Below are 13719 nucleotides of genomic sequence, written 5' to 3' on the forward strand. Positions count from 1 at the left end.
ATTTGTTTTCACCAAACTGGACCATTTGGCTGGAACCTCTGGAAGCACAGGCTGAGGGTTGCCTATGAGGAGAGATGATGTGGATTTCATCTGGCCTCTAGCGCTCAGTGGTGGTTGCAGGCTATTAGGTGTGGTCCCAGCCATCTACCTCCCCTAGGTTTCTGCCAATTTCCTGCTTCTATTTCCCTAAGCTTCCAGATGTCCTTCCAACAAGTTCTTACCTGCCTAAGTTACCCAGAATTGGGTTCTGTTGTTGGCAGGTGATGAGCTCAGACCTTCAAGTGGTCCTGTGTTACAACCATGTGTCGTCTTCTTCTTCCTGTTTTTTTTTCTTTAACTATGTGTTTTTCTTCAAGTGTGGCATGCCTTTTGGCAGAGGGCTATCTGGAGGACTCGAAGAGTGCAAAACTCAAAACAGCTGGTCTGTAGACACGGGATCCTTTCCAAGATTGTGGAGCATCTTCTAGTTCACAGGGCCAAATTGTCTTCCTGATAACAGCCAGCAAGTGGAAATGCTTTGTTTGTAAATTTCACATAAAAGTTTCCAATTTCCAGATTTTCTTGAAGAATCAGATCTGGCCAAACTGACCTGTAGCCCCATGTGGTAACATTTTGTTGGAGATGAGTCACACCTACTGCCTTTAGTTGGGGTGTGGCTTCTCCAGTTATCCACAGTCTTTACCTCTCCCTGTCGTCTTACCCCTGTACTGCTTCACAAATTCATTTAAACGATCTGTTTGGGTCCAGGAGGCACTTGAGTTTGCACCCTTTGTTTAGGTGAGTGGAATGTTGTGATTCATGCCGTTTTCCTTGAACGTGCCTCTTTTTTCTTTTTTTTTAAAGAATTTATTTATTTATTTGACAGAGAGGAATCACAAGTAGGCAGAGAGGCAGGCAGAGAGAGGAGGGAAGCAGGCTCCCCGCTGAGCAGAGAGCCAGACGCGGGGCTCGATCCCAGGTCCCTGAGATCAGGACCCTGAGATCAGGACCCAAGCCGAAGGCAGAAGCCTCAACCCACTGAGCCACCCAGGCGCCCCTTGAACGTGCCTCTTAAGGCCACAGCTGGGGCTAGGACGTGGCAGGATGAGATGAACATGGAATCATTTGCTAGACATGTAACCCTAGAAAGGTCCCTTCACCTCTCAGACCCTCAGTCTCCTCAACTCTGAAATGGAAATCGTGCACAACAATGTAAAAAAAAAAAAAAGTGAGGTTGATTTAGGGGGGTCACTAAAAGTTTGTGGAAGAGTTAGTGGATCCCGAGATCTTACATTTGGAAGGGCCCAGCAGGCTGCTTGGCATATAGTGGGTGCTTAGGAAATGTGCCTTCTCTTTGCCCAGCTTATTGACCACTGGGTTCCTGGGTAGGGATGTTCTGGCCAAGAGAGAACAGAACGATCAGGTCACGGTACCCTCCAGAGGGGCCCCGTGGGCTAGAAATAGACTGGTTCCCAAATAGCATGGAGTATGAGATGAGGGGTGGGCATGACACCTCCTGGAATATGGCCAGGTCCCCCCACCCCCGCCCCCGTTCTGCACAGGACCCATGTGCTTCATGGAAAAGGACCGACAACCTGACCAGGTGTCTGAACCTGGGATGCAGATAGGGTCAGAACAGCCCAACCACGCTGTTAGAGGACAGACATGACACATGGAGCTTGAGAAAGAAAATCACAGGAGGAAGGTACCAGACAGAGAGGGCCTGACAGAGGGCTAGGCTGCGAGATTGACAAGATTGGCGGGAACAGCTTGGCGAAAAAGACCCACATCCAAGCCAGGACTTCCTGCTGGCCTGGCTCTGGTCGGGGGTGGTGGGTACTCAGAGGCTCAGAGGCTCAGAGGCGGCGGCATGGCTGTGACCCAGGCCTGCCGTATTCACAGCTCACCCGCAGCTCTGCAGCACCTGCGCTGTGCCCAGCTCCATTCCAGGCGGATGTCCAGGGAGGAGCAGCCCAAGGGAGCTTCAAGGCAGCAGGGAGATAAGCAGATGTGTTGTGTGGGTCAAAGTGAATCCAAGGTGAAGAAGAGAATGCGATGTCCTGGAGTGACTGGGGCGGGAGCTGAGTGATGATGGCAGGTGTGGTCATTTGTGTCCCTATATCATGAGCTCCCAGGCCTTGCCCTGTTGGGGCCCCTGTCCCACCTCAGAAGTCAGGTCCACTGAAGGCTTGCCCAGGAGGGCAGACAGCTAGGTAGCCCCTCAGCAAGCCAACCCCGGGGGTCTCACCTGAGAATGAGACCAAGTGGGTGGGTGTCCTCTGAACCACTGGCGGGGTTTGAGACGTGCTCTTCCCTGCTGGGGTGCGCCCAGAGTCCAGGGCTGGGGTGTCACTTCTGAGTCCCCTCAGGTGGAGCTGGGAGCCACCTGCTACACTCCCTCCACGCCCACACTGCCCTGGCTCCAGGACTCTGGGAGAGGATCTGACTGGAGACGCTCAAGAAATTGGAGCTGTTGATCACTGGGGCAGCAACCCTACCCCCCCACCCCCCACCCCACACCCCTGCCCCATAGCGGCCATGATGAAATCTAAGGTTCCTTTCCACCTCTTCCTGTGGGAAAGGGGTATGGTTCTTGAGGACTCGATGTCAGCATTTCTTAGGGGACTGCCTGGGGATTGTGCTGCTGTCTGAAACGGTTGCTCTAAGAGGAGGCCAGCTGGCAGCCAGCCCCACCAGCAATCACCAGTCTTTGCTCCTTCTTCCACAGACGTGCCTCCTTCAAAATCCACTTGGTTTTTCCCTTTGCACCCACATCTCAGTTGAGATCCAGACCTTCCCTTCTGCTTCCTGGGAAGCCGCATTTCCCTGGGTTCAAAGCCCGGCCTCACTGTCCATTTCTTACGTGTCTGCCCTTCGAGCATCTCTTTACCTTCTCTGCATTTCGGCTTCCTCTGAGGTAGAATCGAGACAGTCTAGCCTCACAGGGTTGTCGTCGTATTTTTCAACCAGCAAATACTGCATGAGTTAAGAGATATAAAGCATTTTGAACAGTACCTGGCACATAATACCACTCAGTAAATGGTAATTTTCCTATTATCATGATTAAATATTTACCCAGTGGATGTTCTGCTGGGCATCGGGGTTCCATGCTGAGGAAAGCAGACACCTTACAGTAGATAGAGTACAATAATGTGCAGTATTGGGGCGCCTGGGGAGCTCAGTTGGTTAAGGGTCCGACTCTTGATTTCAGCTCAGGTCATGATCTCAGGGTCGTGGGATCGGCTCCCGTGTCAGACTGCGCTCAGAAATGTGGAATCTGCTTGAGATCCTCTGTCTCCCTCTGCCCCTCCCCCACCTCAAATGAATAAATAAATAAATAGATAAAATCTTAACAACACCAAACAAACAAACAAAAAAAGACACAGCATCTGGCATATAGAGGATCCCCAGTAAACAGGGGCAGTCCTCCTCCCTTCCTTCTTAGGAACCAGCCCTGGGAACCCAGCTGGTCCCCAGTGTTCCCTGAAAACCACAGACCTGACGTGCGATGGAGGTTGAAGGAATGCTTTGGCCGACAGAAGAGCCCCGGGAGTGTGCCTAGAACTAGTCACCTTGGGGTGTGTCATGTGCCACACAGGAAAGGTTTCTCTGGGGAGGAGCCTTACAGAGATGTTTGCTGGATGGGGCAAGCTTCAGGGGTGATGGCTGTGTCCTCTCTCATGACCCCCCACTGTTCAGCCAGTGTCTAGAAATAGGGCGTTAGAAGCTCGCCTTCCTCAGAACTTCTTGGTCAGGCCTGTGCTTCGACGCTCTGACTCAAGCCTGACTTTCGGGAGCTGAGGTGGTTAGTTTCAGCCATTTAAGTCTGGCTTTGCGATTTTAACCCCCTAGTGTGGTATTTGAGGTTGTCATTCAGGGCTTCACTGAGGCAGTGACCTGTAAAGTCCAGCTCACAGGCAAGCAGGGGCACAGCCAGATGCCGAAGGCATTTTAGTCACTTCTAAGAAGTTCTTCAAGGTCTGAGCTCAATTTAAAACGCTTCCTGCTCTAAGGGGATGGCTCAGTTGAGAGAACAGAGGTTGTGCTAACTTTTGGGAGGGGGGGTTTTAAAATACCTTAGAGGGCGTAGGTGTAGTTTAACTCTAGAAACTGGGTTTAGGTAAGAGACAGAACAGAGTTCACGCAAGCAGGAGAACTAAGAGAGGATGTGTTCATCGTAATAACAGCTACTATCGACTGAGTGCTTACTGGGTGTCAGGTCCTCTGTGAAATGTTTCGGCCAAATTAGCTCACGTAATCCTTACAACAGCCCCGTGAAGTTGGTGCTTTATATAGATATATTTTAAGATATTTATTTATTTATTTGAGAGCATGCAAATGAGCAGTGGGGAGGAGCACAGACAGGGAGAGGGAGAAGCAGACTCCCCCGCTGAAAGGGGAGCCCAATGCGGTTCTGGATCCCAGGACCCGGGGGATCACAACCTGAGCCGATGGCAGATGCTCAACCGACTGAGGCACCCAGGCGCCCCAGAGTTGGTGCTATTGCGATCTGCATTTAAGATCAAAGAAAGCAGGAGGCTCAGAGAGGTGGGGCCTCCTGTCCAAGCCTGCACAGGTGACAAGTGACAGAGCGGGGATGGGAATCTAAGCAGGGTCCCCACCTAGGAGAAGCGTGATGGAAAAATAAGAATCCTGAGCTATAGGAGACAGAAGAATACTGGTGGCAGGTACTTTGCCTTTCCCAGATGGGTTTTTAACCCCGACTGGGTATTAGAATCATGAAGAAGCTGTATAAAATGTAGGCTTCAAGTTTCTACCGCTAGTACCTCTCCAGCAGATGGGGTCCACCATCTCTATTGTTCATGGTTTCTCAAATGATTCTGACAGTGCAGATTGAAAACTGCTGCCCCAGCCTGAATAGGGGTTTTTGGGGATCTCACTTCTTTCCATCCTTGAATATTTTCCAATGGGATCTAGACTGGGGTCCAAACCACCTTAAAGATATAGGAAAGGCTGTGAATTGGAGCAAGGACTGGGTTATGTCATCTGATTTCACTCAAACCCTGGCTGTGCCATGAACTAGCTATGTGACCATGGGCAACATACTTTACTTTTCAAAGCCTTGTTTTCCTTAGCTTAAAAACAGGGCAGATTATACTGACCTTGGCGTGGTGCTCTGAGGAATAAAGGGAGGGGGTGGTAATAGCAGATTGGGATTGGGTTGGTCAGAATAACCCTCCCTCATAAAATCTGAACAAAATATGTACCAGAAACTTCTGGTTATTTGAAGGCACCATAGCGCATCCCACGGCAGCCAGAAATGTGAGAGAGCTGACAACACATGAAAGATAGAAGCTACAGGTTGAAATTTGTATTGTTGTGGTCTCTCGCCTGAGGCACTCTCTAACCTGTGTGGGAGGTAGGCATGTGTAGAGAGCTGTGGTCTTACTGGCTTGAGGTGTCAGGAGTACAGAACTCCATGCAAAGTGATGAAAAATCAAGGTGAGTGGGCGGGGGAGGGAATCCCAGAAAAACCTGGACTGTAGAGGAGCCGAGTCCCAAACTCTGTCTAAATCCTTGGGTTTCCATTGGACTATCCACATACAGAAGAGGCTCCAAGGATCTCAGGGAAACCAACAACTGGAAGCTGAAAGAGCTGAGTGGAAAGCTCGGGGACCACCCTCTACATGGATGCAAAACTTGGAGTTTTGAGTCCAGCCAGATTAGTTGCCTGCTAAAACAAAGTTCAACAGTCTTGAGAGGAAGAAGACAGACTCCAAGGTCTCTGCAATGGGTCACTGACAATGGCCAGCACACAAAAACCAAGTAAGCTGTAAGCAGACATATGAAGAAACAGAAAACTGACTTATACCCAAAACTCATCCTCGAAGAGAAAAGTGACAATCCAGATATTGGACTTAACATCGAGGAGTTAAAAGCAGCTGGTAGGGCGCCTGGGTGGCTCAGTGGGTTAAAGCCTCTGCCTTCGGCTCAGGTCATGATCCCAGCGTCCTGGGATCAAGTCCCACATTGGGCTCTCTGCTCAGCAAGGAGCCTGCTTCCCTTCCTCTCTCTCTCTCTGCCTGCCTCTCTGCCTACTTGTGATCTCTGTCTGTCAAATAAATAAATAAAATCTTAAAAAAATAAAAAAAATTAAAGCAGCTGGTAAATATTTTCAAGGTCTTAAAGGAAAAAAAAGTCACAGTGAAGAAACAGATGAAGCTCCTCAGCAGAGAAATTGAAACTATGAAAAAAAAACAAATGGAAATCTGAGAACTAAAATGTACGATAACTGATGTGAAAAAATTAACTTGATAGGTTCAATAGCAGCATGAGGATGACAAAAGAGTGAATTTGAAGATCAACAGAAATTACCTATTTTGGGATGCCTGGGTGGCTCAGTTGGTTAAGCATCTGCCTTCCACTCAGTTATGATCCCAGAGTGCTGGGATTGAGTCCCGCATCAGGCTCCTTACTCAGCGGGGAGCCTGCTTCTCCCTCTTTCTCTGCCCACCACTCCCCCTGCTTGTGCTCTCTCTCTCTCTGACAAATAAATAAATAAAATCTTTTTTTAAAGAACTTATTTGTTTATTTGACACACACACACACAGAGAGATCACAAGTAGAGAGACAGGCAGAGAGGGGGGAACAGGATCCCTGCTGAGCAGAAAGCTGATGCGGGGCTCGATCCCAGGACCCTGAGATCACGACCTGAGCTGAAGCCAGAGGCTTAACCCACTGAGCCACCCAGGTGCCCCAATAAATAAAATCTTAAACAAAGAAAGGAAGGAAGGAAGGAAGGAAGAAAGAAAGAAAGAAAGAAAGAAAGAAAGAAAGAAAGAAAGAAAGAAAGAATGAATTTACCCATTCTGGAGAAGATATTTGCAAATGACATATCAGATAAAGGACTAGTATCCCAGATCTATAAAGAACTTATCAAACTCAACACCCAAGGAAAAATAATCCAATCAATGGGCAGAATATATGAACAGCCATTTCTGCAAAGAAGATACCCAGATGGCCAACAGACACATAAAAAAGGGATCAACATCACTTGGCATCAGGGAAATACAAATGAAAACCACAGTGAGATACCACCTCATACCAGTCAGAATGGCTAAAATTATTAGGAAATGACAGATGTTGGTGAGGATGCAGAGAAAGGGGAATCCTCCTACACTGTTGTTGGAAATCAAGCTGGTGTAGCCACTCTGGAAAACAGCATGGAGGGGGCGCCTGGGTGGCTCAGTGGGTTAAAGCCTCTGCCTTCGGCTCAGGTCATGATCCCAGAGGCCTGGGATCGAGCCCCGCATCAGGCTCTGCTCAGCAGGGAGCCTGCTTCCCTCTCTCTCTCTGCCTACCTGTGATCTCTGTCTGTCAAATAAATTAAAATCTTAAAAAAAAAAAGAAAAGAAAACAGCATGGAGTTTCCACAAAAAGTTGAAAATAGAGCTACCCTACAGCCCAGCAGTCGCACTACTGGGTATTTACCCTAAAGAGACAAATGTAGTGATCTGAAGGGGCACATGCACCCCAGTGTTTATAGCAGCAACGTCTGCAATAGCCAAACTATGGAAAGAACCTAGATGTCCATCAACAGATGAACAGATGAAAGGTTAAAGAAGACGTGATACACACACACACACACATATATACATACAGTGGAATACTATGCAGCCATCAAAATGAAATCTTGCCATTTGTAACGACATGGATGGAACTAGAGGGTATTATGCTAAGTGAAATAAGTCAATCAAAGAAAGACAATTATTGTATGATCTCCCTGATATGAGGAATTTGAGAAACAAGACAGAGGATCGTAGGAAAAGAGAGGAAAAAACGGAACAAGATGAGACTAGGGAGGCAGACAAACCATAAGAGACTCTTAATCTCAGGAAACAAACTGCAGGTTGCTGGAGGGGAGAAGGGTGGGAGGGGAGGGTAGCTGGGTGATGGACATGGGGGAGAGTATGTGCTATGGTGAGCACTGTGAATTGTGTAAGACAGATGAATCACAGACCTGTACCCTTGAAACAAATAACACATTATATGTTAATAATAATAATAATAATAAAAAGAAATTATCCATTCTGAAGACCAGCAAGAAAAAGAAAACTGAAAAAAATTAGTTTCATGAGCCTGTGGGACAACACTGAAAGATCAATTAGCCATACATAATTCAGTTTTTAGGAAAAAAGAGGAAGAATGGGGCATAAGAATATTTGAAGAAATATTTGCTGATGATTTCTCAAAATTTAATCAAAGATAAATTTACAGGTTCAAAAAGCTCAGTGAAGCCCAAACAAGATAAATACAAAGAAAACTATGCGCAGCACAGCATAAGCAAGTCACCAAAATCCTAAGAGAATGAGAACTATCTTGAAAACAGCTAGAGAAAAGTGATACGTCGTAAGAGCGGGATCTGTGATACAGATGACAGCTGACTTCTCATTGCAAATAATGGAGCCCGGAACCTAATGGTCAACACCTTTAAAGTGCTGGAAAAGAAAACAAAACAAAGCAAATCCCCTCTCAAACTAGATTTTTTAAAAAATATTTTATTTATTAGAGAGAGAGAAGGCACAAATGGGGAGAGGGACAGAAGGAGGGGAAGAGAGAGAGAATCTCAAGAAGACTCCACATTGAGTGCAGAGCCCTGAAATCAAGAGTCGGACACTCAATGGACCGAGCTACCCAGGCACCCCAATGCCGTACATTCTTTGTCATACTTCATCTGCTGTAAGATGTCTGTTTCCTTCAGCACTGAATCCCCAATGACCATCAGAATAGATGCTAGGATTGTGCCTCTCAAACTTTATTTTATTTTTTTTAAAGATTTTTATTTATTTATTTGGCAGAGAGAGAGAGAGCGCGTGCAAGCAAGGGGAGAGACAGAGGGAGGAGCAGACTCCATGATGAGCAGGGAGCCTAATGCAGGGCTTGATCCAGGATCCTGGGATCATGACCTGAGCCAAAGGCAGATGCTTAACTGACTGAGCCAACCAGATACCCCCAAGACATATTCTTTAAATACAAAGCTACACGTAGGTCAAAAGTAAAAGAATGGGAAAAGATACAAAATAAAAACAGAAATCCTAAGATAGCTTTAATGATTGTATTAATATGAGATAAAGTAGACTTCAAAGCAAAGACTGTAACAGAGATATTTCACAATGATAGTGGAGACACTTCATCAGGAAGATAGGACAACTTTAAGTGTGTGTTAACCTAATCACAGAGATTCAGATATGCAAAGCAGAAATGGATAGGATTAAAGGGAGAAGTAAACAAACTCATAATTATAATTACAGATTTTATTTTATTTATTTTTAAAATATTTATTTATTTATTTGAGAGAGAGAGAATATGAGCGAGAGGGGCAGAGGGATAGGGAATCTCAAGCAGACTCCATACTGAGCCCAAAACTCAATGTGGGGCTCGATCTCACAACCCTGAGATCATGACCTGAGCTGAAACCAAGAGTTGGACGCTTAACCGACTGAGCCACCCAGGCACCCTTTAATCAGAGATTTTAATACTTCTCAAAAATTGATACGAAAAATCAATTACTAGACAAAAAAAAACCACAAAACCTAGTAAGGACGTTATCAGCTACCTTGATTTAACTGACATTTATAGAATATTACACCTCAAATAATAGAATACAAACTCTTTTCAAGTGCACATAGAATATTCATCAAAATAAGCCATAGCCTGGGTCATAAACAAGTTTTAACCCGTTTCAGAAGGTTAAAAATCTCATGGAATATATTCTTTGACCACAGCAGAATTAAATTAGAAATCAGCAGCAATAAGATACCTGGGAAAGCTCCCAAATATTTGGAAATTAAACAACACACCTCTAAAAAGTTCATGATTTTCTGAAATACGTTGAAAACATATGTCCACACAAAAACCTGCACACAGATATTTATAGCTGCTTTATGCACACTTGCCCAAACCTGGAAGCATCCAAAATGTCCTTTAGTAGGTGAGTAGATAAACAAACACAGGTACATTGATACAATGGAAGGGGCACCTGGGTGGCTCAGTGGATTAAGCCTCTGCCTTCGGCTCAGGTCATGATCTCAGGGTCCTGGGATCGAGTCCCACATTGGGCTCTCTGCTCAGCAGGGAGCCTGCTTCCCCCTCTCTCTCTGCCTGCCTCTCTGCCTACTTGTGATCTCTCTTGCTTTGTCAAGTAAATAAATAAAATCTTTAAAAAAAAAAAAAAGAACTTTGAAGCCCCCAAAAGACATGGAGGAACCTTAAAAGTACATTGCCGAGTGAAAAAAGTCCATCTGTAAAGGCTGTATGATGCCAACTATAGGACCTTCTGGAAAAAAACTCACAGAGACCGTAAAAAGCTACCAGGGGTTTGGAGGGAGGGAGGGATGAGTAAGGGAAGCACAGGCGATTTTCAGGGCAGGGAAACTATTCTATTCTGTATGACACTATAATTGTGGATATGTATCATTATATCTCTGTCAAAACCCACAGAATTGTACAACACAAAAAGTGAAACCTTGGGGCACCTGGCTGACTCAGAGCATGTAACTCTTGATCTCAGGGTTGTGAGTTTGAGTCCCAGGTTGGGTATAGAGATTATTCTTTAAAAAGATTTTAAGAAACTGAAGCCTAATGTGAACTATGGATTTTAGTTAATAGTGACATACCATTACTGGCCCATTCACTGTAATAAATGTGCCACACTAATACAAGATATAAATAATGAGGGAAACTGTGTGTTGAAGGGGGAGGGGGTATGTGGGAAGCCTCATAAATTTTTCTTTAAACCTAAAACTGCTCTAAAAAAATGAAAAATTTTTTTTAAAGACCCATGGCCAAAATGGCGGTGACCCAATGCCTTATAAGCTCACCACATTCCTTTAAAAAAAATTTTTTTTAAAAGATTTTACTTATTTATTTGACAGACAGAGATCACAAGTAGGCAGAGAGGCAGGCAGAGAGAGAGAGAGAGAGGAAGGGAAGCAGCCTCCTTGCTGAGCAGAGAGCCCAATGCGGGACTTGATCCCAGGACCCTGTGGGGCTTGATCCCAGGACCCTGGGATCATGACCTGAGCTGAAGGCAGAGGCTTCAACCCACTGAGCCACCCAGGCGCCCCAAGTTCACCATATTCCTAAACCTATACTTCTGATCTTCTGTCTTCCCATTACGTCTCTAATAGAGATTTATCTGCCTTGAAGGATTCTTGTTCTCAGTCAGGAAGTGGGTTTCCGGGTACAGGAGGGTATGCTAAATATGGACGAGATCATGGAGAGAATCATGGGAATATCAGGCGAAACCAGTTGTCCTGTTTCGAAACCGAGTTTGCCCTCTTGCTCACTCCAACATTCATTCATTCCACAGTGTTTGAGCTTCTACTCTGAGCTGAGTTCTGTGCTGGGAACTGACAGTGTAACTGGCAAGATGCCACAGCTCCTTCCCCCAAGGCAGTCCCAATCCAGAGGGAGAGAATGACAAGTAAACAAGCCATGACAGGGAGAGTTTGCCATGTTAAGTATTACATCTATATTGCATACATGTACATTGAGGGATCTGGGGGGAATCCTGGGGAAGAGTCTCTAAGCTTGCCTAGGTTTGGTCAAGTTAGACTTCCCTCCCAGAGGAGGTGACATAGAAGCCAAGCCTCAAAATGAGGGGCAGCAGTTAAGAAGGAATGGAAATGCCTCCTGGGCTTGATCAGAGATCTGGAAACAAAAAAGATCAGAGCCTATTCGGAAGCTACAAGCTGGTCACTGTGGAATGTAAATAGACAGCGTGTGTACGTGTGCACGCCAGTGTGTGTGGAGGGGAGCAGGGGGGCTGAGAGAAGTGGAGGATAGAGGTGAAAATGGCCTGGCGAGGCAGGCAGGGACCAGTCAGACCCAAGCCTTTGACCCTCTCAGTAGTGCCTACTCAGCCCAGGCAGACCCGAAAAGCCTGCTCCCAAGAGTCGGTGCCCAAGGCAGATGACGTGTCTTGGGGAGACTCACCAAGTCTCTTTTGAACACATTTGGTAGAAGAAGCAATCCTATAATTACCGTGGTGATAATTAGAGGAACTTCCATCGCTTCTTTCAACAAACATTGCATAAAATGTGGCTCTCTCACCTTCAGGGCAGGGGTGGGGTGGGGTGGGGTGGGGAAGAAGTCAGGCATCCCTCATGGGGGAGGCCAACGCCTGCATCTTTCTCCTGCCAAGGACACCTGACTACCCTGCTGTGGCCCAGAGGTGCCATAGATGCACCTGGGACAGCTCCACCTTGGAGCTGAGTGCTGCTGGCTGGGGGCGGAGGGGCGGGGGGGGGGGGCGGGGCCGAGAGTCACTCCCCAGTTCCCCAGGCTGAACAGACTCTAGCCTTTATTTCAGTCTGGCCTTTGGGCCTGCAGAGAGCCCGCCCAGGACCTGGATGTGCCTTCTACATCTTGGCCACTTTAGCCTGAGATGCTCAAGCCACTAGTCTCTAGGCTCACATTCCACCTTCCTAGGACCACATACACAGGGTCTCTGTGGCTTGGACATGCTCCTAGGCCGTCACATGTTTCTTATACGATCTACATTCACATGTATACCCAAGAGACATCTTGAGGGCCTCTGGTTTAGATGGAGAGAAGAAAACGTTTCTTCTCATTTCTGACCCCATACCTTCACCCCAACCTCTTCTCCCTCCTTTCTTCTACCATATGTTTCTCAGTGCAAAGAATGGTCCCATTGCTTCTAGGACGGCCTAGACTTTCTTCCCTCAGCACCCCGTGGCCCATCCACCCGATACCAACAACTTTTCACTTGGCTTTGCTGTTAATGACTCACTGGGAGCGAAATCCAAGCTAATTGCCTAAAGGCTCCGTGTCTCTTTTTGTCTCATTAGTGACATGTCTGGTCTGTTTTGTTCTTAGCCTTCCAGACAAGAAGCTTCTGCTTCTCTCAAAGCCACTTATACCTATGGCTTCTGGCCTTTCCCATGGGGCCTGGAGCCTCACTCATGCTCCTTTGAGACTCAGGATGACTGTGTGTCACATTTAAGGGGATAGCTGGTGTTCTGTAAAAACACCTGGCAAAGCTGTGAGAGTAAACGAACAGCAAGAATTTAGGCTCTCTGCCTTCCTCTCTCCCCGTGATATCCCTGCATCCAGTGGTGTTTATGGCTGGACAGATATTTGCAGGTTGGTATCTTTCTGCCAATGGTCAGGGGAAGGACCTGGTATTTTCTTGGGACCCTGCCTGTAACCCTCTTTGGGACTTTGATCTTATCAGTTGGCTCTTTCCCAGGCCTCTCTGGTGGAACTTCAGGAAACATGCTGAACCTGACTGGTCCTGGCACCTAGCAGTGGGGGAAGGAGGAAGAAGGAGAGATTCCTCCTGAAGGAAAAGTGTACTTGGCTTTCTCATTAATGGGTTCCCCTTGGGGAACAGGCAAGCAGCAGATGTATGGGCAATGGCCAACTGATCCATTTGGAGATAGATTCAGGGTGTGGTGTTCCCTGTAAGCCTGGGCAGGTCCTGGGAAACAGGAGCAGAGCTAGATCTGCTAGCTGAAATTGGGCAAGCAGCGTGGAGCTTGAATATGCTGGTTTCAGGTGTGCAAGCTCTGCTCCCCGTGGAGACTGGGTCTGGGGAGCTAGTGTGTCTGTTGCTCAAGCATGCTTCTCAAACATGGAGCTGCACTGATCATTTTCATTCATGAACACAGTAACCAGCAAGGAGGCTTGGCTTGGCCTTTCAGTATCTCACTTCAGAGCAACTTATCAGTCCCTTCTTTCGATACTTGTCAGCAC

This window comes from Lontra canadensis, unplaced genomic scaffold, assembly GCF_010015895.1.
Source record: "Lontra canadensis isolate GAN:19392208 unplaced genomic scaffold, GSC_riverotter_1.0 scaffold58, whole genome shotgun sequence".
In the NCBI taxonomy this organism is placed as follows: Eukaryota; Metazoa; Chordata; class Mammalia; order Carnivora; family Mustelidae; genus Lontra; species Lontra canadensis.